Source organism: Danio rerio, chromosome 19 (genome assembly GCF_052040795.2).
Source record: "Danio rerio strain M-AB ecotype USA chromosome 19, GRCz13ab, whole genome shotgun sequence".
Lineage (NCBI taxonomy): Eukaryota > Metazoa > Chordata > Actinopteri > Cypriniformes > Danionidae > Danio > Danio rerio.
The window spans coordinates 19,890,969-19,914,925 of NC_141039.2; the positions used below are offsets into that span (position 1 = coordinate 19,890,969).

Sequence of the window (23,957 nt, forward strand, 5' to 3'; positions counted from 1 at the left end):
ATTTCATGCACTGTTAAACATGTTAAAGCAAGTTGCAAGTGAAAATCTATGTCTCTGACTGAGTTTGCATTACTGTGATTTGACCTCTCTGCTGGCTGAGATAAGCTCATTTTCAACGTCCAATTCAGAATGTAATAAAACCTGATCCAGCTATAAAATGCATCATTCTTTTTTGTTTTAGACAACATTTCATGCACTGTTAAACATGTTAAAGCAAGTTGCAAGTGAAAATCTATGTCTCTGACTGAGTTTGCATTACTGTGATTTGACCTCTCTGCTGGCTGAGATAAGCTCATTTTCAACGTCCAATTCAGAATGTAATAAAACCTGATCCAGCTATAAAATGCATCATTCTTTTTTGTTTTAGACAACATTTCATGCACTGTTAAACATGTTAAAGCAAGTTGCAAGTGAAAATCTATGTCTCTGACTGAGTTTGCATTACTGTGATTTGACCTCTCTGCTGGCTGAGATAAGCTCATTTTCAACGTCCAATTCAGAATGTAATAAAACCAGATCCAGCTATAAAATGCATCATTCTTTTTTGTTTCAGACAACATTTCATGCACTGTTAAACATGTTAAAGCAAGTTGCAAGTGAAAATCTATGTCTCTGACTGAGTTTGCATTACTGTGATTTGACCTCTCTGCTGGCTGAGATAAGCTCATTTTCAACGTCCAATTCAGAATGTAATAAAACCAGATCCAGCCATAAAATGCATCATTCTTTTTTGTTTCAGACAACATTTCATGCACTGTTAAACATGTTAAAGCAAGTTGCAAGTGAAAATCTATGTCTCTGACTGAGTTTGCATTACTGTGATTTGACCTCTGTGCTGGCTGAGATAAGCTCATTTTCAACGTTCATATCAGAATGTAATAAAACCAGATCCAGCCATAAAATGCATCATTCTTTTTTGTTTTAGACAACATTTCATGCACTGTTAAACATGTTAAAGCAAGTTGCAAGTGAAAATCTATGTCTCTGACTGAGTTTGCATTACTGTGGTTTGACCTCTCTGCTGGCTGAGATAAGCTCATTTTCAACGTCCAATTCAGAATGTAATAAAACCTGATCCAGCTATAAAATGCATCATTCTTTTTTGTTTTAGACAACATTTCATACACTGTTAAACATGTTAAAGCAAGTTGCAAGTGAAAATCTATGTCTCTGACTGAGTTTGCATTACTGTGATTTGACCTCTGTGCTGGCTGAGATAAGCTCATTTTCAACGTTCATATCAGAATGTAATAAAACCAGATCCAGCCATAAAATGCATCATTTTTTTTTTGTTTTAGACAACATTTCATACACAGTTAAACATGTTAAAGCAAGTTGCAAGTGAAAATCTATGTCTCTGACTGAGTTTGCATTACTGTGATTTGACCTCTCTGCTGGCTGAGATAAGCTCATTTTCAACGTCCAATTCAGAATGTAATAAAACCAGATCCAGCCATAAAATGCATCATTCTTTTTTGTTTTAGACAACATTTCATGCACTGTTAAACATGTTAAAGCAAGTTGCAAGTGAAAATCTATGTCTCTGACTGAGTTTGCATTACTGTGATTTGACCTCTCTGCTGGCTGAGATAAGCTCATTTTCAACGTCCAATTCAGAATGTAATAAAACCAGATCCAGCCATAAAATGCATCATTCTTTTTTGTTTTAGACAACATTTCATGCACTGTTAAACATGTTAAAGCAAGTTGCAAGTGAAAATCTATGTCTCTGACTGAGTTTGCATTACTGTGATTTGACCTCTCTGCTGGCTGAGATAAGCTCATTTTCAACGTCCAATTCAGAATGTAATAAAACCAGATCCAGCTATAAAATGCATCATTCTTTTTTGTTTTAGACAACATTTCATGCACTGTTAAACATGTTAAAGCAAGTTGCAAGTGAAAATCTATGTCTCTGACTGAGTTTGCATTACTGTGATTTGACCTCTCTGCTGGCTGAGATAAGCTCATTTTCAACGTCCAATTCAGAATGTAATAAAACCTGATCCAGCCATAAAATGCATCATTCTTTTTTGTTTTAGACAACATTTCATGCACTGTTAAACATGTTAAAGCAAGTTGCAAGTGAAAATCTATGTCTCTGACTGAGTTTGCATTACTGTGATTTGACGTCTGTGCTGGCTGAGATAAGCTCATTTTCAACGTTCATATCAGAATGTAATAAAACCAGATCCAGCCATAAAATGCATCATTCTTTTTTGTTTTAGACAACATTTCATGCACTGTTAAACATGTTAAAGCAAGTTGCAAGTGAAAATCTATGTCTCTGACTGAGTTTGCATTACTGTGATTTGACCTCTCTGCTGGCTGAGATAAGCTCATTTTCAACGTCCAATTCAGAATGTAATAAAACCTGATCCAGCTATAAAATGCATCATTCTTTTTTGTTTTAGACAACATTTCATGCACTGTTAAACATGTTAAAGCAAGTTGCAAGTGAAAATCTATGTCTCTGACTGAGTTTGCATTACTGTGATTTGACCTCTGTGCTGGCTGAGATAAGCTCATTTTCAACGTTCATATCAGAATGTAATAAAACCAGATCCAGCCATAAAATGCATCATTCTTTTTTGTTTTAGACAACATTTCATACACTGTTAAACATGTTAAAGCAAGTTGCAAGTGAAAATCTATGTCTCTGACTGAGTTTGCATTACTGTGATTTGACCTCTCTGCTGGCTGAGATAAGCTCATTTTCAACGTCCAATTCAGAATGTAATAAAACCAGATCCAGCCATAAAATGCATCATTCTTTTTTGTTTTAGACAACATTTCATGCACTGTTAAACATGTTAAAGCTAGTTGCAAGTGAAAATCTATGTCTCCGACTGAGTTTGCATTATTGTGATTTGACCTCTCTGCTGGCTGAGATAAGCTCATTTTCAACGTCCAATTCAGAATGTAATAAAACCTGATCCAGCTATAAAATGCATCATTCTTTTTTGTTTTAGACAACATTTCATGCACTGTTAAACATGTTAAAGCAAGTTGCAAGTGAAAATCTATGTCTCTGACTGAGTTTGCATTACTGTGATTTGACCTCTGCGCTGGCTGAGATAAGCTCATTTTCAACGTTCATATCAGAATGTAATAAAACCAGATCCAGCCATAAAATGCATCATTCTTTTTTGTTTTAGACAACATTTCATACACTGTTAAACATGTTAAAGCAAATTGCAAGTGAAAATCTATGTCTCTGACTGAGTTTGCATTACTGTGATTTGACCTCTCTGCTGGCTGAGATAAGCTCATTTTCAACGTCCAATTCAGAATGTAATAAAACCAGATCCAGCCATAAAATGCATCATTCTTTTTTGTTATAGACAACATTTCATGCACTGTTAAACATGTTAAAGCAAGTTGCAAGTGAAAATCTATGTCTCTGACTGAGTTTGCATTACTGTGATTTGACCTCTCTGCTGGCTGAGATAAGCTCATTTTCAACGTCCAATTCAGAATGTAATAAAACCAGATCCAACCATAAAATGCATCATTCTTTTTTGTTTTAGACAACATTTCATGCACTGTTAAACATGTTAAAGCAAGTTGCAAGTGAAAATCTATGTCTCTGACTGAGTTTGCATTACTGTGATTTGACCTCTCTGCTGGCTGAGATAAGCTCATTTTCAACGTCCAATTCAGAATGTAATAAAACCAGATCCAGCCATAAAATGCATCATTCTTTTTTGTTTTAGACAACATTTCATGCACTGTTAAACATGTTAAAGCAAGTTGCAAGTGAAAATCTATGTCTCTGACTGAGTTTGCATTACTGTGATTTGACCTCTCTGCTGGCTGAGATAAGCTCATTTTCAACGTCCAATTCAGAATGTAATAAAACCTGATCCAGCTATAAAATGCATCATTCTTTTTTGTTTTAGACAACATTTCATGCACTGTTAAACATGTTAAAGCAAGTTGCAAGTGAAAATCTATGTCTCTGACTGAGTTTGCATTACTGTGATTTGACCTCTCTGCTGGCTGAGATAAGCTCATTTTCAACATCCAATTCAGAATGTAATAAAACCTGATCCAACCATAAAATGCATCATTCTTTTTTGTTTTAGACAACATTTCATGCACTGTTAAACATGTTAAAGCAAGTTGCAAGTGAAAATCTATGTCTCTGACTGAGTTTGCATTACTGTGATTTGACCTCTCTGCTGGCTGAGATAAGCTCATTTTCAACGTCCAAGTCAGAATGTAATAAAACCAGATCCAGCCATAAAATGCATCATTCTTTTTTGTTTTAGACAACATTTCATGCACTGTTAAACATGTTAAAGCAAGTTGCAAGTGAAAATCTATGTCTCTGACTGAGTTTGCATTACTGTGATTTGACCTCTCTGCTGGCTGAGATAAGCTCATTTTCAACGTCCAATTCAGAATGTAATAAAACCAGATCCAGCTATAAAATGCATCATTCTTTTTTGTTTTAGACAACATTTCATGCACTGTTAAACATGTTAAAGCAAGTTGCAAGTGAAAATCTATGTCTCTGACTGAGTTTGCATTACTGTGATTTGACCTCTCTGCTGGCTGAGATAAGCTCATTTTCAACGTCCAATTCAGAATGTAATAAAACCAGATCCAGCCATAAAATGCATCATTCTTTTTTGTTTTAGACAACATTTAATGCACTGTTAAACATGTTAAAGCAAGTTGCAAGTGAAAATCTATGTCTCTGACTGAGTTTGCATTACTGTGATTTGACCTCTCTGCTGGCTGAGATAAGCTCATTTTCAACGTCCAATTCAGAATATAATAAAACCAGATCCAGCTATAAAATGCATCATTCTTTTTTGTTTTAGACAACATTTCATGCACTGTTAAACATGTTAAAGCAAGTTGCAAGTGAAAATCTATGTCTCTGACTGAGTTTGCATTACTGTGATTTGACCTCTCTGCTGGCTGAGATAAGCTCATTTTCAACGTCCAATTCAGAATGTAATAAAACCAGATCCAGCCATAAAATGCATCATTCTTTTTTGTTTTAGACAACATTTCATGCACTGTTAAACATGTTAAAGCAAGTTGCAAGTAAAAATCTATGTCTCTGACTGAGTTTGCATTACTGTGATTTGACCTCTCTGCTGGCTGAGATAAGCTCATTTTCAACGTCCAATTCAGAATGTAATAAAACCAGATCCAGCCATAAAATGCATCATTCTTTTTTGTTTTAGACAACATTTCATGCACTGTTAAACATGTTAAAGCAAGTTGCAAGTCAAAATCTATGTCTCTGACTGAGTTTGCATTACTGTGATTTGACCTCTCTGCTGGCTGAGATAAGCTCATTTTCAACGTCCAATTCAGAATGTAATAAATTCTGATCCAGCTATAAATTGCATCATTCTTTTTTGTTTTAGACAACATTTCATGCACTGTTAAACATGTTAAAGCAAGTTGCAAGTGAAAATCTATGTCTCTGACTGAGTTTGCATTACTGTGATTTGACCTCTCTGCTGGCTGAGATAAGCTCATTTTCAACGTCCAATTCAGAATGTAATAAAACCAGATCCAGCCATAAAATGCATCATTCTTTTTTGTTTTAGACAACATTTCATGCACTGTTAAACATGTTAAAGCAAGTTGCAAGTGAAAATCTATGTCTCTGACTGAGTTTGCATTACTGTAATTTGACCTCTCTGCTGGCTGAGATAAGCTCATTTTCAACGTCCAATTCAGAATGTAATAAAACCAGATCCAGCCATAAAATGCATCATTCTTTTTTGTTTTAGACAACATTTCATGCACTGTTAAACATGTTAAAGCAAGTTGCAAGTGAAAATCTATGTCTCTGACTGAGTTTGCATTACTGTGATTTGACCTATCTGCTGGCTGAGATAAGCTCATTTTCAACGTCCAATTCAGAATGTAATAAAACCAGATCCAGCCATCAAATGCATCATTCTTTTTTGTTTTAGACAACATTTAATGCACTGTTAAACATGTTAAAGCAAGTTGCAAGTGAAAATTTATGTCTCTGACTGAGTTTGCATTACTGTGATTTGACCTCTCTGCTGGCTGAGATTAGCTCATTTTCAACGTCCAATTCAGAAAGTAATAAAACCAGATCCAGCCATAAAATGCATCATTCTTTTTTGTTTTAGATAACATTTCATGCACTGTTAAACATGTTAAAGCAAGTTGCAAGTGAAAATCTATGTCTCTGACTGAGTTTGCATTACTGTGATTTGACCTCTCTGCTGGCTGAGATAAGCTCATTTTCAACGTCCAATTCAGAATGTAATAAAACCAGATCCAGCCATAAAATGCATCATTCTTTTTTGTTTTAGACAACATTTCATGCACTGTTAAACATGTTAAAGCAAGTTGCAAGTGAAAATCTATGTCTCTGACTGAGTTTGCATTACTGTGATTTGACCTCTCTGCTGGCTGAGATAAGCTCATTTTCAACGTCCAATTCAGAATGTAATAAAACCAGATCCAGCTATAAAATGCATCATTCTTTTTTGTTTCAGACAACATTTCATGCACTGTTAAACATGTTAAAGCAAGTTGCAAGTGAAAATCTATGTCTCTGACTGAGTTTGCATTACTGTGATTTGACCTCTCTGCTGGCTGTGATAAGCTCATTTTCAACGTCCAATTCAGAATGTAATAAAACCAGATCCAGCTATAAAATGCATCATTCTTTTTTGTTTTAGACAACATTTCATGCACTGTTAAACATGTTAAAGCAAGTTGCAAGTGAAAATCTATGTCTCTGACTGAGTTTGCATTACTGTGATTTGACCTCTCTGCTGGCTGAGATAAGCTCATTTTCAACGTCCAATTCAGAATGTAATAAAACCAGATCCAGCCATAAAATGCATCATTCTTTTTTGTTTTAGACAACATTTCATGCACTGTTAAACATGTTAAAGCAAGTTGCAAGTGAAAATCTATGTCTCTGACTGAGTTTGCATTACTGTGATTTGACCTCTCTGCTGGCTGAGATAAGCTCATTTTCAACGTCCAATTCAGAATGTAATAAAACCAGATCCAGCCATAAAATGCATCATTCTTTTTTGTTTTAGACAACATTTCATGCACTGTTAAACATGTTAAAGCAAGTTGCAAGTGAAAATCTATGTCTCTGACTGAGTTTGCATTACTGTAATTTGACCTCTCTGCTGGCTGAGATAAGCTCATTTTCAACGTCCAATTCAGAATGTAATAAAACCAGATCCAGCCATAAAATGCATCATTCTTTTTTGTTTTAGACAACATTTCATGCACTGTTAAACATGTTAAAGCAAGTTGCAAGTGAAAATCTATGTCTCTGACTGAGTTTGCATTACTGTGATTTGACCTATCTGCTGGCTGAGATAAGCTCATTTTCAACGTCCAATTCAGAATGTAATAAAACCAGATCCAGCCATCAAATGCATCATTCTTTTTTGTTTTAGACAACATTTAATGCACTGTTAAACATGTTAAAGCAAGTTGCAAGTGAAAATTTATGTCTCTGACTGAGTTTGCATTACTGTGATTTGACCTCTCTGCTGGCTGAGATTAGCTCATTTTCAACGTCCAATTCAGAAAGTAATAAAACCAGATCCAGCCATAAAATGCATCATTCTTTTTTGTTTTAGATAACATTTCATGCACTGTTAAACATGTTAAAGCAAGTTGCAAGTGAAAATCTATGTCTCTGACTGAGTTTGCATTACTGTGATTTGACCTCTCTGCTGGCTGAGATAAGCTCATTTTCAACGTCCAATTCAGAATGTAATAAAACCAGATCCAGCCATAAAATGCATCATTCTTTTTTGTTTTAGACAACATTTCATGCACTGTTAAACATGTTAAAGCAAGTTGCAAGTGAAAATCTATGTCTCTGACTGAGTTTGCATTACTGTGATTTGACCTCTCTGCTGGCTGAGATAAGCTCATTTTCAACGTCCAATTCAGAATGTAATAAAACCAGATCCAGCTATAAAATGCATCATTCTTTTTTGTTTCAGACAACATTTCATGCACTGTTAAACATGTTAAAGCAAGTTGCAAGTGAAAATCTATGTCTCTGACTGAGTTTGCATTACTGTGATTTGACCTCTCTGCTGGCTGTGATAAGCTCATTTTCAACGTCCAATTCAGAATGTAATAAAACCAGATCCAGCTATAAAATGCATCATTCTTTTTTGTTTTAGACAACATTTCATGCACTGTTAAACATGTTAAAGCAAGTTGCAAGTGAAAATCTATGTCTCTGACTGAGTTTGCATTACTGTGATTTGACCTCTCTGCTGGCTGAGATAAGCTCATTTTCAACGTCCAATTCAGAATGTAATAAAACCAGATCCAGCCATAAAATGCATCATTCTTTTTTGTTTTAGACAACATTTCATGCACTGTTAAACATGTTAAAGCAAGTTGCAAGTGAAAATCTATGTCTCTGACTGAGTTTGCATTACTGTGATTTGACCTATCTGCTGGCTGAGATAAGCTCATTTTCAACGTCCAATTCAGAATGTAATAAAACCTGATCCAGCTATAAAATGCATCATTCTTTTTTGTTTTAGACAACATTTCATGCACTGTTAAACATGTTAAAGCAAGTTGCAAGTGAAAATCTATGTCTCTGACTGAGTTTGCATTACTGTGATTTGACCTCTCTGCTGGCTGAGATAAGTTCATTTTCAACGTCCAATTCAGAATATAATAAAACCTGATCCAGCTATAAAATGCATCATTCTTTTTTGTTTTAGACAATATTTCATGCACTGTTAAACATGTTAAAGCAAGTTGCAAGTGAAAATCTATGTCTCTGACTGAGTTTGCATTACTGTGATTTGACCTCTCTGCTGGCTGAGATGAGCTCATTTTCAACGTCCAATTCAGAATGTAATAAAACCAGATCCAGCCATAAAATGCATCATTCTTTTTTGTTTTAGACAACATTTCATGCACTGTTAAACATGTTAAAGCAAGTTGCAAGTGAAAATCTATGTCTCTGACTGAGTTTGCATTACTGTGATTTGACCTCTCTGCTGGCTGAGATAAGCTCATTTTCAACGTCCAATTCAGAATGTAATAAATTCTGATCCAGCTATAAAATGCATCATTCTTTTTTGTTTCAGACAACATTTCATGCACTGTTAAACATGTTAAAGCAAGTTGCAAGTGAAAATCTATGTCTCTGACTGAGTTTGCATTACTGTGATTTGACCTCTCTGCTGGCTGAGATAAGCTCATTTTCAACGTCCAATTCAGAATGTAATAAAACCAGATCCAGCCATAAAATGCATCATTCTTTTTTGTTTTAGACAACATTTCATGCACTGTTAAACATGTTAAAGCAAGTTGCAAGTGAAAATCTATGTCTCTGACTGAGTTTGCATTACTGTGATTTGACCTCTCTGCTGGCTGAGATAAGCTCATTTTCAACGTCCAATTCAGAATGTAATAAAACCAGATCCAGCTATAAAATGCATCATTCTTTTTTGTTTCAGACAACATTTCATGCACTGTTAAACATGTTAAAGCAAGTTGCAAGTGAAAATCTATGTCTCTGACTGAGTTTGCATTACTGTGATTTGACCTCTCTGCTGGCTGAGATAAGCTCATTTTCAACGTCCAATTCAGAATGTAATAAAACCAGATCCAGCCATAAAATGCATCATTCTTTTTTGTTTTAGACAACATTTCATGCACTGTTAAACATGTTAAAGCAAGTTGCAAGTGAAAATCTATGTCTCTGACTGAGTTTGCATTACTGTGATTTGACCTCTCTGCTGGCTGAGATAAGCTCATTTTCAACGTCCAATTCAGAATGTAATAAAACCAGATCCAGCCATAAAATGCATCATTCTTTTTTGTTTTAGACAACATTTCATGCACTGTTAAACATGTTAAAGCAAGTTGCAAGTGAAAATCTATGTCTCTGACTGAGTTTGCATTACTGTGATTTGACCTCTCTGCTGGCTGAGATAAGCTCATTTTCAACGTCCAATTCAGAATGTAATAAAACTTGATCCAGCTATAAAATGCATCATTCTTTTTTGTTTTAGACAACATTTCATGCACTGTTAAACATGTTAAAGCAAGTTGCAAGTGAAAATCTATGTCTCTGACTGAGTTTGCATTACTGTGATTTGACCTCTCTGCTGGCTGAGATAAGCTCATTTTCAACGTCCAATTCAGAATGTAATAAAACTTGATCCAGCTATAAAATGAATCATTCTTTTTGTTGTAGACAACATTTCATGCACTGTTAAACATGTTAAAGCAAGTTGCAAGTGAAAATCTATGTCTCTGACTGAGTTTGCATTACTGTGATTTGACCTCTCTGCTGGCTGAGATAAGCTCATTTTCAACGTCCAATTCAGAATGTAATAAAACCAGATCCATCTATAAAATGCATCATTCTTTTTTGTTTTAGACAACATTTCATGCACTGTTAAACATGTTAAAGCAAGTTGCAAGTGAAAATCTATGTCTCTGACTGAGTTTGCATTACTGTGATTTGACCTCTCTGCTGGCTGAGATAAGCTCATTTTCAACGTCCAATTCAGAATGTAATAAAACCAGATCTAGCCATAAAATGCATCATTCTTTTTTGTTTTAGACAACATTTCATGCACTGTTAAACATGTTAAAGCAAGTTGCAAGTGAAAATCTATGTCTCTGACTGAGTTTGCATTACTGTGATTTGACCTCTCTGCTGGCTGAGATAAGCTCATTTTCAACGTCCAATTCAGAATGTAATAAAACCAGATCCAGCTATAAAATGCATCATTCTTTTTTGTTTTAGACAACATTTCATGCACTGTTAAACATGTTAAAGCAAGTTGCAAGTGAAAATCTATGTCTCTGACTGAGTTTGCATTACTGTGATTTGACCTCTCTGCTGGCTGAGATAAGCTCATTTTCAACGTCCAATTCAGAATGTAATAAAACCTGATCCAGCCATAAAATGCATCATTCTTTTTTGTTTTAGACAACATTTCATGCACTGTTAAACATGTTAAAGCAAGTTGCAAGTGAAAATCTATGTCTCTGACTGAGTTTGCATTACTGTGATTTGACCTCTGTGCTGGCTGAGATAAGCTCATTTTCAACGTTCATATCAGAATGTAATAAAACCAGATCCAGCCATAAAATGCATCATTCTTTTTTGTTTTAGACAACATTTCATGCACTGTTAAACATGTTAAAGCAAGTTGCAAGTGAAAATCTATGTCTCTGACTGAGTTTGCATTACTGTGATTTGACCTCTGTGCTGGCTGAGATAAGCTCATTTTCAACGTTCATATCAGAATGTAATAAAACCAGATCCAGCCATAAAATGCATCATTCTTTTTTGTTTTAGACAACATTTCATACACTGTTAAACATGTTAAAGCAAGTTGCAAGTGAAAATCTATGTCTCTGACTGAGTTTGCATTACTGTGATTTGACCTCTCTGCTGGCTGAGATAAGCTCATTTTCAACGTCCAATTCAGAATGTAATAAAACCAGATCCAGCCATAAAATGCATCATTCTTTTTTGTTTTAGACAACATTTCATGCACTGTTAAACATGTTAAAGCAAGTTGCAAGTGAAAATCTATGTCTCTGACTGAGTTTGCATTACTGTGATTTGACCTCTCTGCTGGCTGAGATAAGCTCATTTTCAACGTCCAATTCAGAATGTAATAAAACCTGATCCAGCTATAAAATGCATCATTCTTTTTTGTTTTAGACAACATTTCATGCACTGTTAAACATGTTAAAGCAAGTTGCAAGTGAAAATCTATGTCTCTGACTGAGTTTGCATTACTGTGATTTGACCTCTGTGCTGGCTGAGATAAGCTCATTTTCAACGTTCATATCAGAATGTAATAAAACCAGATCCAGCCATAAAATGCATCATTCTTTTTTGTTTTAGACAACATTTCATACACTGTTAAACATGTTAAAGCAAGTTGCAAGTGAAAATCTATGTCTCTGACTGAGTTTGCATTACTGTGATTTGACCTCTCTGCTGGCTGAGATAAGCTCATTTTCAACGTCCAATTTAGAATGTAATAAAACCAGATCCAGCCATAAAATGCATCATTCTTTTTTGTTATAGACAACATTTCATGCACTGTTAAACATGTTAAAGCAAGTTGCAAGTGAAAATCTATGTCTCTGACTGAGTTTGCATTACTGTGATTTGACCTCTCTGCTGGCTGAGATAAGCTCATTTTCAACGTCCAATTCAGAATGTAATAAAACTTGATCCAGCTATAAAATGAATCATTCTTTTTTGTTGTAGACAACATTTCATGCACTGTTAAACATGTTAAAGCAAGTTGCAAGTGAAAATCTATGTCTCTGACTGAGTTTGCATTACTGTGATTTGACCTCTCTGCTGGCTGAGATAAGCTCATTTTCAACGTCCAATTCAGAATGTAATAAAACCAGATCCAGCCATAAAATGCATCATTCTTTTTTGTTTTAGACAACATTTCATGCACTGTTAAACATGTTAAAGCAAGTTGCAAGTGAAAATCTATGTCTCTGACTGAGTTTGCATTACTGTGATTTGACCTCTCTGCTGGCTGAGATAAGCTCATTTTCAACGTCCAATTCAGAATGTAATAACACCAAATCCAGCTATATAATGCATCATTCTTTTTTGTTTCAGACAACATTTCATGCACTGTTAAACATGTTAAAGCAAGTTGCAAGTGAAAATCTATGTCTCTGACTGAGTTTGCATTACTGTGATTTGACCTCTCTGCTGGCTGAGATAAGCTCATTTTCAACGTCCAATTCAAAATGTAATAAAACCAGATCCAGCCATAAAATGCATCATCCTTTTTTGTTTTAGACAACATTTCATGCACTGTTAAACATGTTAAAGCAAGTTGCAAGTGAAAATCTATGTCTCTGACTGAGTTTGCATTACTGTGATTTGACCTCTCTGCTGGCTGAGATAAGCTCATTTTCAACGTCCAATTCAGAATGTAATAACACCAAATCCAGCTATATAATGCATCATTCTTTTTTGTTTCAGACAACATTTCATGCACTGTTAAACATGTTAAAGCAAGTTGCAAGTGAAAATCTATGTCTCTGACTGAGTTTGCATTACTGTGATTTGACCTCTCTGCTGGCTGAGATAAGCTCATTTTCAACGTCCAATTCAGAATGTAATAAAACCTGATCCAGCTATAAAATGCATCATTCTTTTTTGTTTTAGACAACATTTCATGCACTGTTAAACATGTTAAAGCAAGTTGCAAGTGAAAATCTATGTCTCTGACTGAGTTTGCATTACTGTGATTTGACCTCTCTGCTGGCTGAGATAAGCTCATTTTCAACGTCCAATTCAGAATGTAATAAAACCTGATCCAGCTATAAAATGCATCATTCTTTTTTGTTTTAGACAACATTTCATGCACTGTTAAACATGTTAAAGCAAGTTGCAAGTGAAAATCTATGTCTCTGACTGAGTTTGCATTACTGTGATTTGACCTCTCTGCTGGCTGAGATAAGCTCATTTTCAACGTCCAATTCAGAATGTAATAAAACCAGATCCAGCTATAAAATGCATCATTCTTTTTTGTTTCAGACAACATTTCATGCACTGTTAAACATGTTAAAGCAAGTTGCAAGTGAAAATCTATGTCTCTGACTGAGTTTGCATTACTGTGATTTGACCTCTCTGCTGGCTGAGATAAGCTCATTTTCAACGTCCAATTCAGAATGTAATAAAACCAGATCCAGCCATAAAATGCATCATTCTTTTTTGTTTCAGACAACATTTCATGCACTGTTAAACATGTTAAAGCAAGTTGCAAGTGAAAATCTATGTCTCTGACTGAGTTTGCATTACTGTGATTTGACCTCTGTGCTGGCTGAGATAAGCTCATTTTCAACGTTCATATCAGAATGTAATAAAACCAGATCCAGCCATAAAATGCATCATTCTTTTTTGTTTTAGACAACATTTCATGCACTGTTAAACATGTTAAAGCAAGTTGCAAGTGAAAATCTATGTCTCTGACTGAGTTTGCATTACTGTGGTTTGACCTCTCTGCTGGCTGAGATAAGCTCATTTTCAACGTCCAATTCAGAATGTAATAAAACCTGATCCAGCTATAAAATGCATCATTCTTTTTTGTTTTAGACAACATTTCATACACTGTTAAACATGTTAAAGCAAGTTGCAAGTGAAAATCTATGTCTCTGACTGAGTTTGCATTACTGTGATTTGACCTCTGTGCTGGCTGAGATAAGCTCATTTTCAACGTTCATATCAGAATGTAATAAAACCAGATCCAGCCATAAAATGCATCATTTTTTTTTTGTTTTAGACAACATTTCATACACAGTTAAACATGTTAAAGCAAGTTGCAAGTGAAAATCTATGTCTCTGACTGAGTTTGCATTACTGTGATTTGACCTCTCTGCTGGCTGAGATAAGCTCATTTTCAACGTCCAATTCAGAATGTAATAAAACCAGATCCAGCCATAAAATGCATCATTCTTTTTTGTTTTAGACAACATTTCATGCACTGTTAAACATGTTAAAGCAAGTTGCAAGTGAAAATCTATGTCTCTGACTGAGTTTGCATTACTGTGATTTGACCTCTCTGCTGGCTGAGATAAGCTCATTTTCAACGTCCAATTCAGAATGTAATAAAACCAGATCCAGCCATAAAATGCATCATTCTTTTTTGTTTTAGACAACATTTCATGCACTGTTAAACATGTTAAAGCAAGTTGCAAGTGAAAATCTATGTCTCTGACTGAGTTTGCATTACTGTGATTTGACCTCTCTGCTGGCTGAGATAAGCTCATTTTCAACGTCCAATTCAGAATGTAATAAAACCAGATCCAGCTATAAAATGCATCATTCTTTTTTGTTTTAGACAACATTTCATGCACTGTTAAACATGTTAAAGCAAGTTGCAAGTGAAAATCTATGTCTCTGACTGAGTTTGCATTACTGTGATTTGACCTCTCTGCTGGCTGAGATAAGCTCATTTTCAACGTCCAATTCAGAATGTAATAAAACCTGATCCAGCCATAAAATGCATCATTCTTTTTTGTTTTAGACAACATTTCATGCACTGTTAAACATGTTAAAGCAAGTTGCAAGTGAAAATCTATGTCTCTGACTGAGTTTGCATTACTGTGATTTGACCTCTGTGCTGGCTGAGATAAGCTCATTTTCAACGTTCATATCAGAATGTAATAAAACCAGATCCAGCCATAAAATGCATCATTCTTTTTTGTTTTAGACAACATTTCATGCACTGTTAAACATGTTAAAGCAAGTTGCAAGTGAAAATCTATGTCTCTGACTGAGTTTGCATTACTGTGATTTGACCTCTCTGCTGGCTGAGATAAGCTCATTTTCAACGTCCAATTCAGAATGTAATAAAACCTGATCCAGCTATAAAATGCATCATTCTTTTTTGTTTTAGACAACATTTCATGCACTGTTAAACATGTTAAAGCAAGTTGCAAGTGAAAATCTATGTCTCTGACTGAGTTTGCATTACTGTGATTTGACCTCTGTGCTGGCTGAGATAAGCTCATTTTCAACGTTCATATCAGAATGTAATAAAACCAGATCCAGCCATAAAATGCATCATTCTTTTTTGTTTTAGACAACATTTCATACACTGTTAAACATGTTAAAGCAAGTTGCAAGTGAAAATCTATGTCTCTGACTGAGTTTGCATTACTGTGATTTGACCTCTCTGCTGGCTGAGATAAGCTCATTTTCAACGTCCAATTCAGAATGTAATAAAACCAGATCCAGCCATAAAATGCATCATTCTTTTTTGTTTTAGACAACATTTCATGCACTGTTAAACATGTTAAAGCTAGTTGCAAGTGAAAATCTATGTCTCCGACTGAGTTTGCATTATTGTGATTTGACCTCTCTGCTGGCTGAGATAAGCTCATTTTCAACGTCCAATTCAGAATGTAATAAAACCTGATCCAGCTATAAAATGCATCATTCTTTTTTGTTTTAGACAACATTTCATGCACTGTTAAACATGTTAAAGCAAGTTGCAAGTGAAAATCTATGTCTCTGACTGAGTTTGCATTACTGTGATTTGACCTCTGCGCTGGCTGAGATAAGCTCATTTTCAACGTTCATATCAGAATGTAATAAAACCAGATCCAGCCATAAAATGCATCATTCTTTTTTGTTTTAGACAACATTTCATACACTGTTAAACATGTTAAAGCAAATTGCAAGTGAAAATCTATGTCTCTGACTGAGTTTGCATTACTGTGATTTGACCTCTCTGCTGGCTGAGATAAGCTCATTTTCAACGTCCAATTCAGAATGTAATAAAACCAGATCCAGCCATAAAATGCATCATTCTTTTTTGTTATAGACAACATTTCATGCACTGTTAAACATGTTAAAGCAAGTTGCAAGTGAAAATCTATGTCTCTGACTGAGTTTGCATTACTGTGATTTGACCTCTCTGCTGGCTGAGATAAGCTCATTTTCAACGTCCAATTCAGAATGTAATAAAACTTGATCCAGCTATAAAATGAATCATTCTTTTTTGTTGTAGACAACATTTCATGCACTGTTAAACATGTTAAAGCAAGTTGCAAGTGAAAATCTATGTCTCTGACTGAGTTTGCATTACTGTGATTTGACCTCTCTGCTGGCTGAGATAAGCTCATTTTCAACGTCCAATTCAGAATGTAATAAAACCAGATCCAGCCATAAAATGCATCATTCTTTTTTGTTTTAGACAACATTTCATGCACTGTTAAACATGTTAAAGCAAGTTGCAAGTGAAAATCTATGTCTCTGACTGAGTTTGCATTACTGTGATTTGACCTCTCTGCTGGCTGAGATAAGCTCATTTTCAACGTCCAATTCAGAATGTAATAACACCAAATCCAGCTATATAATGCATCATTCTTTTTTGTTTCAGACAACATTTCATGCACTGTTAAACATGTTAAAGCAAGTTGCAAGTGAAAATCTATGTCTCTGACTGAGTTTGCATTACTGTGATTTGACCTCTCTGCTGGCTGAGATAAGCTCATTTTCAACGTCCAATTCAGAATGTAATAAAACTTGATCCAGCCATAAAATGCATCATCCTTTTTTGTTTTAGACAACATTTCATGCACTGTTAAACATGTTAAAGCAAGTTGCAAGTGAAAATCTATGTCTCTGACTGAGTTTGCATTACTGTGATTTGACCTCTCTGCTGGCTGAGATAAGCTCATTTTCAACGTCCAATTCAGAATGTAATAACACCAAATCCAGCTATATAATGCATCATTCTTTTTTGTTTCAGACAACATTTCATGCACTGTTAAACATGTTAAAGCAAGTTGCAAGTGAAAATCTATGTCTCTGACTGAGTTTGCATTACTGTGATTTGACCTCTCTGCTGGCTGAGATAAGCTCATTTTCAACGTCCAATTCAGAATGTAATAAAACCTGATCCAGCTATAAAATGCATCATTCTTTTTTGTTTTAGACAACATTTCATGCACTGTTAAACATGTTAAAGCAAGTTGCAAGTGAAAATCTATGTCTCTGACTGAGTTTGCATTACTGTGATTTGACCTCTGTGCTGGCTGAGATAAGCTCATTTTCAACGTTCATATCAGAATGTAATAAAACCAGATCCAGCCATAAAATGCATCATTCTTTTTTGTTTTAGACAACATTTCATGCACTGTTAAACATGTTAAAGCAAGTTGCAAGTGAAAATCTATGTCTCTGACTGAGTTTGCATTACTGTGATTTGACCTCTCTGCTGGCTGAGATAAGCTCATTTTCAACGTCCAATTCAGAATGTAATAAAATCTGATCCAGCTATAAAATGCATCATTCTTTTTTGTTTTAGACAACATTTCATGCACTGTTAAACATGTTAAAGCAAGTTGCAAGTGAAAATCTATGTCTCTGACTGAGTTTGCATTACTGTGATTTGACCTCTGTGCTGGCTGAGATAAGCTCATTTTCAACGTTCATATCAGAATGTAATAAAACCAGATCCAGCCATAAAATGCATCATTCTTTTTTGTTTTAGACAACATTTCATACACTGTTAAACATGTTAAAGCAAGTTGCAAGTGAAAATCTATGTCTCTGACTGAGTTTGCATTACTGTGATTTGACCTCTCTGCTGGCTGAGATAAGCTCATTTTCAACGTCCAATTCAGAATGTAATAAAACCAGATCCAGCCATAAAATGCATCATTCTTTTTTGTTTTAGACAACATTTCATGCACTGTTAAACATGTTAAAGCAAGTTGCAAGTGAAAATCTATGTCTCTGACTGAGTTTGCATTACTGTGATTTGACCTCTCTGCTGGCTGAGATAAGCTCATTTTCAACGTCCAATTCAGAATGTAATAAAACCTGATCCAGCTATAAAATGCATCATTCTTTTTTGTTTTAGACAACATTTCATGCACTGTTAAACATGTTAAAGCAAGTTGCAAGTGAAAATCTATGTCTCTGACTGAGTTTGCATTACTGTGATTTGACCTCTGTGCTGGCTGAGATAAGCTCATTTTCAACGTTCATATCAGAATGTAATAAAACCAGATCCAGCCATAAAATGCATCATTCTTTTTTGTTTTAGACAACATTTCATACACTGTTAAACATGTTAAAGCAAGTTGCAAGTGAAAATCTATGTCTCTGACTGAGTTTGCATTACTGTGATTTGACCTCTCTGCTGGCTGAGATAAGCTCATTTTCAACGTCCAATTCAGAATGTAATAAAACCAGATCCAGCCATAAAATGCATCATTCTTTTTTGTTATAGACAACATTTCATGCACTGTTAAACATGTTAAAGCAAGTTGCAAGTGAAAATCTATGTCTCTGACTGAGTTTGCATTACTGTGATTTGACCTCTCTGCTGGCTGAGATAAGCTCATTTTCAACGTCCAATTCAGAATGTAATAAAACCAGATCCAGCTATAAAATGCATCATTCTTTTTTTGTTTTAGACAACATTTCATGCACTGTTAAACATGTTAAAGCAAGTTGCAAGTGAAAATCTATGTCTATGACTGAGTTTGCATTACTGTGATTTGACCTCTCTGCTGGCTGAGATAAGCTCATTTTCAACGTCCAATTCAGAATGTAATAAAACCAGATCCATCTATAAAATGCATCATTCTTTTTTGTTTTAGACAACATTTCATGCACTGTTAAACATGTTAAAGCAAGTTGCAAGTGAAAATCTATGTCTCTGACTGAGTTTGCATTACTGTGATTTGACCTCTCTGCTGGCTGAGATAAGCTCATTTTCAACGTCCAATTCAGAATGTAATAAAACCAGATCCATCTATAAAATGCATCATTCTTTTTTGTTTTAGACAACATTTCATGCACTGTTAAACATGTTAAAGCAAGTTGCAAGTGAAAATCTATGTCTCTGACTGAGTTTGCATTACTGTGATTTGACCTCTCTGCTGGCTGAGATAAGCTCATTTTCAACGTCCAATTCAGAATGTAATAAAATCTGATCCAGCTATTAAATGCATCATTCTTTTTTGTTTTAGACAACATTTCATGCACTGTTAAACATGTTAAAGCAAGTTGCAAGTGAAAATCTATGTCTCTGACTGAGTTTGCATTACTGTGATTTGACCTCTCTGCTGGCTGAGATAAGCTCATTTTCAACGTCCAATTCAGAATGTAATAAAACCAGATCCAGCCATAAAATGCATCATTCTTTTTTGTTTTAGACAACATTTCATGCACTGTTAAACATGTTAAAGCAAGTTGCAAGTGAAAATCTATGTCTCTGACTGAGTTTGCATTACTGTGATTTGACCTTTCTGCTGGCTGAGATAAGCTCATTTTCAACGTCCAATTAAGAATGTAATAAAACCAGATCCAGCCATAAAATGCATCATTCTTTTTTGTTTTAGACAACATTTCATGCACTGTTAAACATGTTAAAGCAAGTTGCAAGTGAAAATCTATGTCTCTGACTGAGTTTGCATTACTGTGATTTGACCTCTCTGCTGGCTGAGATAAGCTCATTTTCAACGTCCAATTCAGAATGTAATAAAACCAGATCCAGCCATAAAATGCATCATTCTTTTTTGTTTTAGACAACATTTCATGCACTGTTAAACATGTTAAAGCAAGTTGCAAGTGAAAATCTATGTCTCTGACTGAGTTTGCATTACTGTGATTTGACCTCTCTGCTGGCTGAGATAAGCTCATTTTCAACGTCCAATTCAGAATGTAATAAAACGTGATCCAGCTATAAAATGCATCATTCTTTTTTGTTTCAGACAACATTTCATGCACTGTTAAACATGTTAAAGCAAGTTGCAAGTGAAAATCTATGTCTCTGACTGAGTTTGCATTACTGTGATTTGACCTCTCTGCTGGCTGAGATAAGCTCATTTTCAACGTCCAATTCAGAATGTAATAAAACCTGATCCAGCTATAAAATGCATCATTCTTTTTTGTTTTAGACAACATTTCATGCACTGTTAAACATGTTAAAGCAAGTTGCAAGTGAAAATCTGTCTCTGACTGAGTTTGCATTACTGTGATTTGACCTCTCTGCTGGCTGAGATAAGCTCATTTTCAACGTCCAATTCAGAATGTAATAAAACCAGATCCAGCCATAAAATGCATCATTCTTTTTTGTTTTAGACAACATTTCATGCACTGTTAAACATGTTAAAGCAAGTTGCAAGTGAAAATCTATGTCTCTGACTGAGTTTGCATTACTGTGATTTGACCTCTCTGCTGGCTGAGATAAGCTCATTTTCAACGTCCAATTCAGAATGTAATAAAACTTGATCCAGCTATAAAATGAATCATTCTTTTTTGTTGTAGACAACATTTCATGCACTGTTAAACATGTTAAAGCAAGTTGCAAGTGAAAATCTATGTCTCTGACTGAGTTTGCATTACTGTGATTTGACCTCTCTGCTGGCTGAGATAAGCTCATTTTCAACGTCCAATTCAGAATGTAATAAAACCAGATCCATCTATAAAATGCATCATTCTTTTTTGTTTTAGACAACATTTCATGCACTGTTAAACATGTTAAAGCAAGTTGCAAGTGAAAATCTATGTCTCTGACTGAGTTTGCATTACTGTGATTTGACCTCTCTGCTGGCTGAGATAAGCTCATTTTCAACGTCCAATTCAGAATGTAATAAAACCAGATCCAGCCATAAAATGCATCATTCTTTTTTGTTTTAGACAACATTTCATGCACTGTTAAACATGTTAAAGCAAGTTGCAAGTGAAAATCTATGTCTCTGACTGAGTTTGCATTACTGTGATTTGACCTCTCTGCTGGCTGAGATAAGCTCATTTTCAACGTCCAATTCAGAATGTAATAACACCAAATCCAGCTATATAATGCATCATTCTTTTTTGTTTCAGACAACATTTTATGCACTGTTAAACATGTTAAAGCAAGTTGCAAGTGAAAATCTATGTCTCTGACTGAGTTTGCATTACTGTGATTTGACCTCTCTGCTGGCTGAGATAAGCTCATTTTCAACGTCCAATTCAGAATGTAATAAAACCAGATCCAGCCATAAAATGCATCATTCTTTTTTGTTTTAGACAACATTTCATGCACTGTTAAACATGTTAAAGCAAGTAGCAAGTGAAAATCTATGTCTCTGACTGAGTTTGCATTACTGTGATTTGACCTCTCTGCTGGCTGAGATAAGCTCATTTTCAACGTCCAATTCAGAATGTAATAACACCAAATCCAGCTATATAATGCATCATTCTTTTTTGTTTCAGACAACATTTCATGCACTGTTAAACATGTTAAAGCAAGTTGCAAGTGAAAATCTATGTCTCTGACTGAGTTTGCATTACTGTGATTTGACCTCTCTGCTGGCTGAGATAAGCTCATTTTCAACGTCCAATTCAGAATGTAATAAAACCAGATCCAGCTATAAAATGCATCATTCTTTTTTGTTTTAGACAACATTTCATGCACTGTTAAACATGTTAAAGCAAGTTGCAAGTGAAAATCTATGTCTCTGACTGAGTTTGCATTACTGTGATTTGACCTCTCTGCTGGCTGAGATAAGCTCATTTTCAACGTCCAATTCAGAATGTAATAAAACCAGATCCATCTATAAAATGCATCATTCTTTTTTGTTTTAGACAACATTTCATGCACTGTTAAACATGTTAAAGCAAGTTGCAAGTGAAAATCTATGTCTCTGACTGAGTTTGCATTACTGTGATTTGACCTCTCTGCTGGCTGAGATAAGCTCATTTTCAACGTCCAATTCAGAATGTAATAAAATCTGATCCAGCTATTAAATGCATCATTCTTTTTTGTTTTAGACAACATTTCATGCACTGTTAAACATGTTAAAGCAAGTTGCAAGTGAAAATCTATGTCTCTGACTGAGTTTGCATTACTGTGATTTGACCTCTCTGCTGGCTGAGATAAGCTCATTTTCAACGTCCAATTCAGAATGTAATAAAACCAGATCCAGCCATAAAATGCATCATTCTTTTTTGTTTTAGACAACATTTCATGCACTGTTAAACATGTTAAAGCAAGTTGCAAGTGAAAATCTATGTCTCTGACTGAGTTTGCATTACTGTGATTTGACCTCTCTGCTGGCTGAGATAAGCTCATTTTCAACGTCCAATTAAGAATGTAATAAAACCAGATCCAGCCATAAAATGCATCATTCTTTTTTGTTTTAGACAACATTTCATGCACTGTTAAACATGTTAAAGCAAGTTGCAAGTGAAAATCTATGTCTCTGACTGAGTTTGCATTACTGTGATTTGACCTCTCTGCTGGCTGAGATAAGCTCATTTTCAACGTCCAATTCAGAATGTAATAAAACCAGATCCAGCCATAAAATGCATCATTCTTTTTTGTTTTAGACAACATTTCATGCACTGTTAAACATGTTAAAGCAAGTTGCAAGTGAAAATCTATGTCTCTGACTGAGTTTGCATTACTGTGATTTGACCTCTCTGCTGGCTGAGATAAGCTCATTTTCAACGTCCAATTCAGAATGTAATAAAACGTGATCCAGCTATAAAATGCATCATTCTTTTTTGTTTCAGACAACATTTCATGCACTGTTAAACATGTTAAAGCAAGTTGCAAGTGAAAATCTATGTCTCTGACTGAGTTTGCATTACTGTGATTTGACCTCTCTGCTGGCTGAGATAAGCTCATTTTCAACGTCCAATTCAGAATGTAATAAAACCTGATCCAGCTATAAAATGCATCATTCTTTTTTGTTTTAGACAACATTTCATGCACTGTTAAACATGTTAAAGCAAGTTGCAAGTGAAAATCTGTCTCTGACTGAGTTTGCATTACTGTGATTTGACCTCTCTGCTGGCTGAGATAAGCTCATTTTCAACGTCCAATTCAGAATGTAATAAAACCAGATCCAGCCATAAAATGCATCATTCTTTTTTGTTTTAGACAACATTTCATGCACTGTTAAACATGTTAAAGCAAGTTGCAAGTGAAAATCTATGTCTCTGACTGAGTTTGCATTACTGTGATTTGACCTCTCTGCTGGCTGAGATAAGCTCATTTTCAACGTCCAATTCAGAATGTAATAAAACTTGATCCAGCTATAAAATGAATCATTCTTTTTTGTTGTAGACAACATTTCATGCACTGTTAAACATGTTAAAGCAAGTTGCAAGTGAAAATCTATGTCTCTGACTGAGTTTGCATTACTGTGATTTGACCTCTCTGCTGGCTGAGATAAGCTCATTTTCAACGTCCAATTCAGAATGTAATAAAACCAGATCCATCTATAAAATGCATCATTCTTTTTTGTTTTAGACAACATTTCATGCACTGTTAAACATGTTAAAGCAAGTTGCAAGTGAAAATCTATGTCTCTGACTGAGTTTGCATTACTGTGATTTGACCTCTCTGCTGGCTGAGATAAGCTCATTTTCAACGTCCAATTCAGAATGTAATAAAACCAGATCCAGC

The 23,957-nt window shown here is 35.0% G+C and overlaps 1 long non-coding RNA gene across 1 annotated transcript in view; it reads right to left on the bottom strand.

Moving 5' to 3' along the window:
* Positions 1-20,550, bottom strand: part of LOC148679786 (uncharacterized) — a 35,622-nt gene extending 15,072 nt beyond the window's left edge. Inside the window, exons 1-4 of the long non-coding RNA XR_015945341.1 lie at positions 20,102-20,550; positions 16,381-16,937; positions 12,288-12,658; positions 10,057-10,426 (exon numbers count right to left, since the gene is read on the bottom strand). This is a non-coding gene — a long non-coding RNA (uncharacterized LOC148679786). The remainder of the gene's footprint in view (positions 1-10,056; positions 10,427-12,287; positions 12,659-16,380; positions 16,938-20,101) is intronic.
* Positions 20,551-23,957: the final 3,407 nt, after the last annotated feature.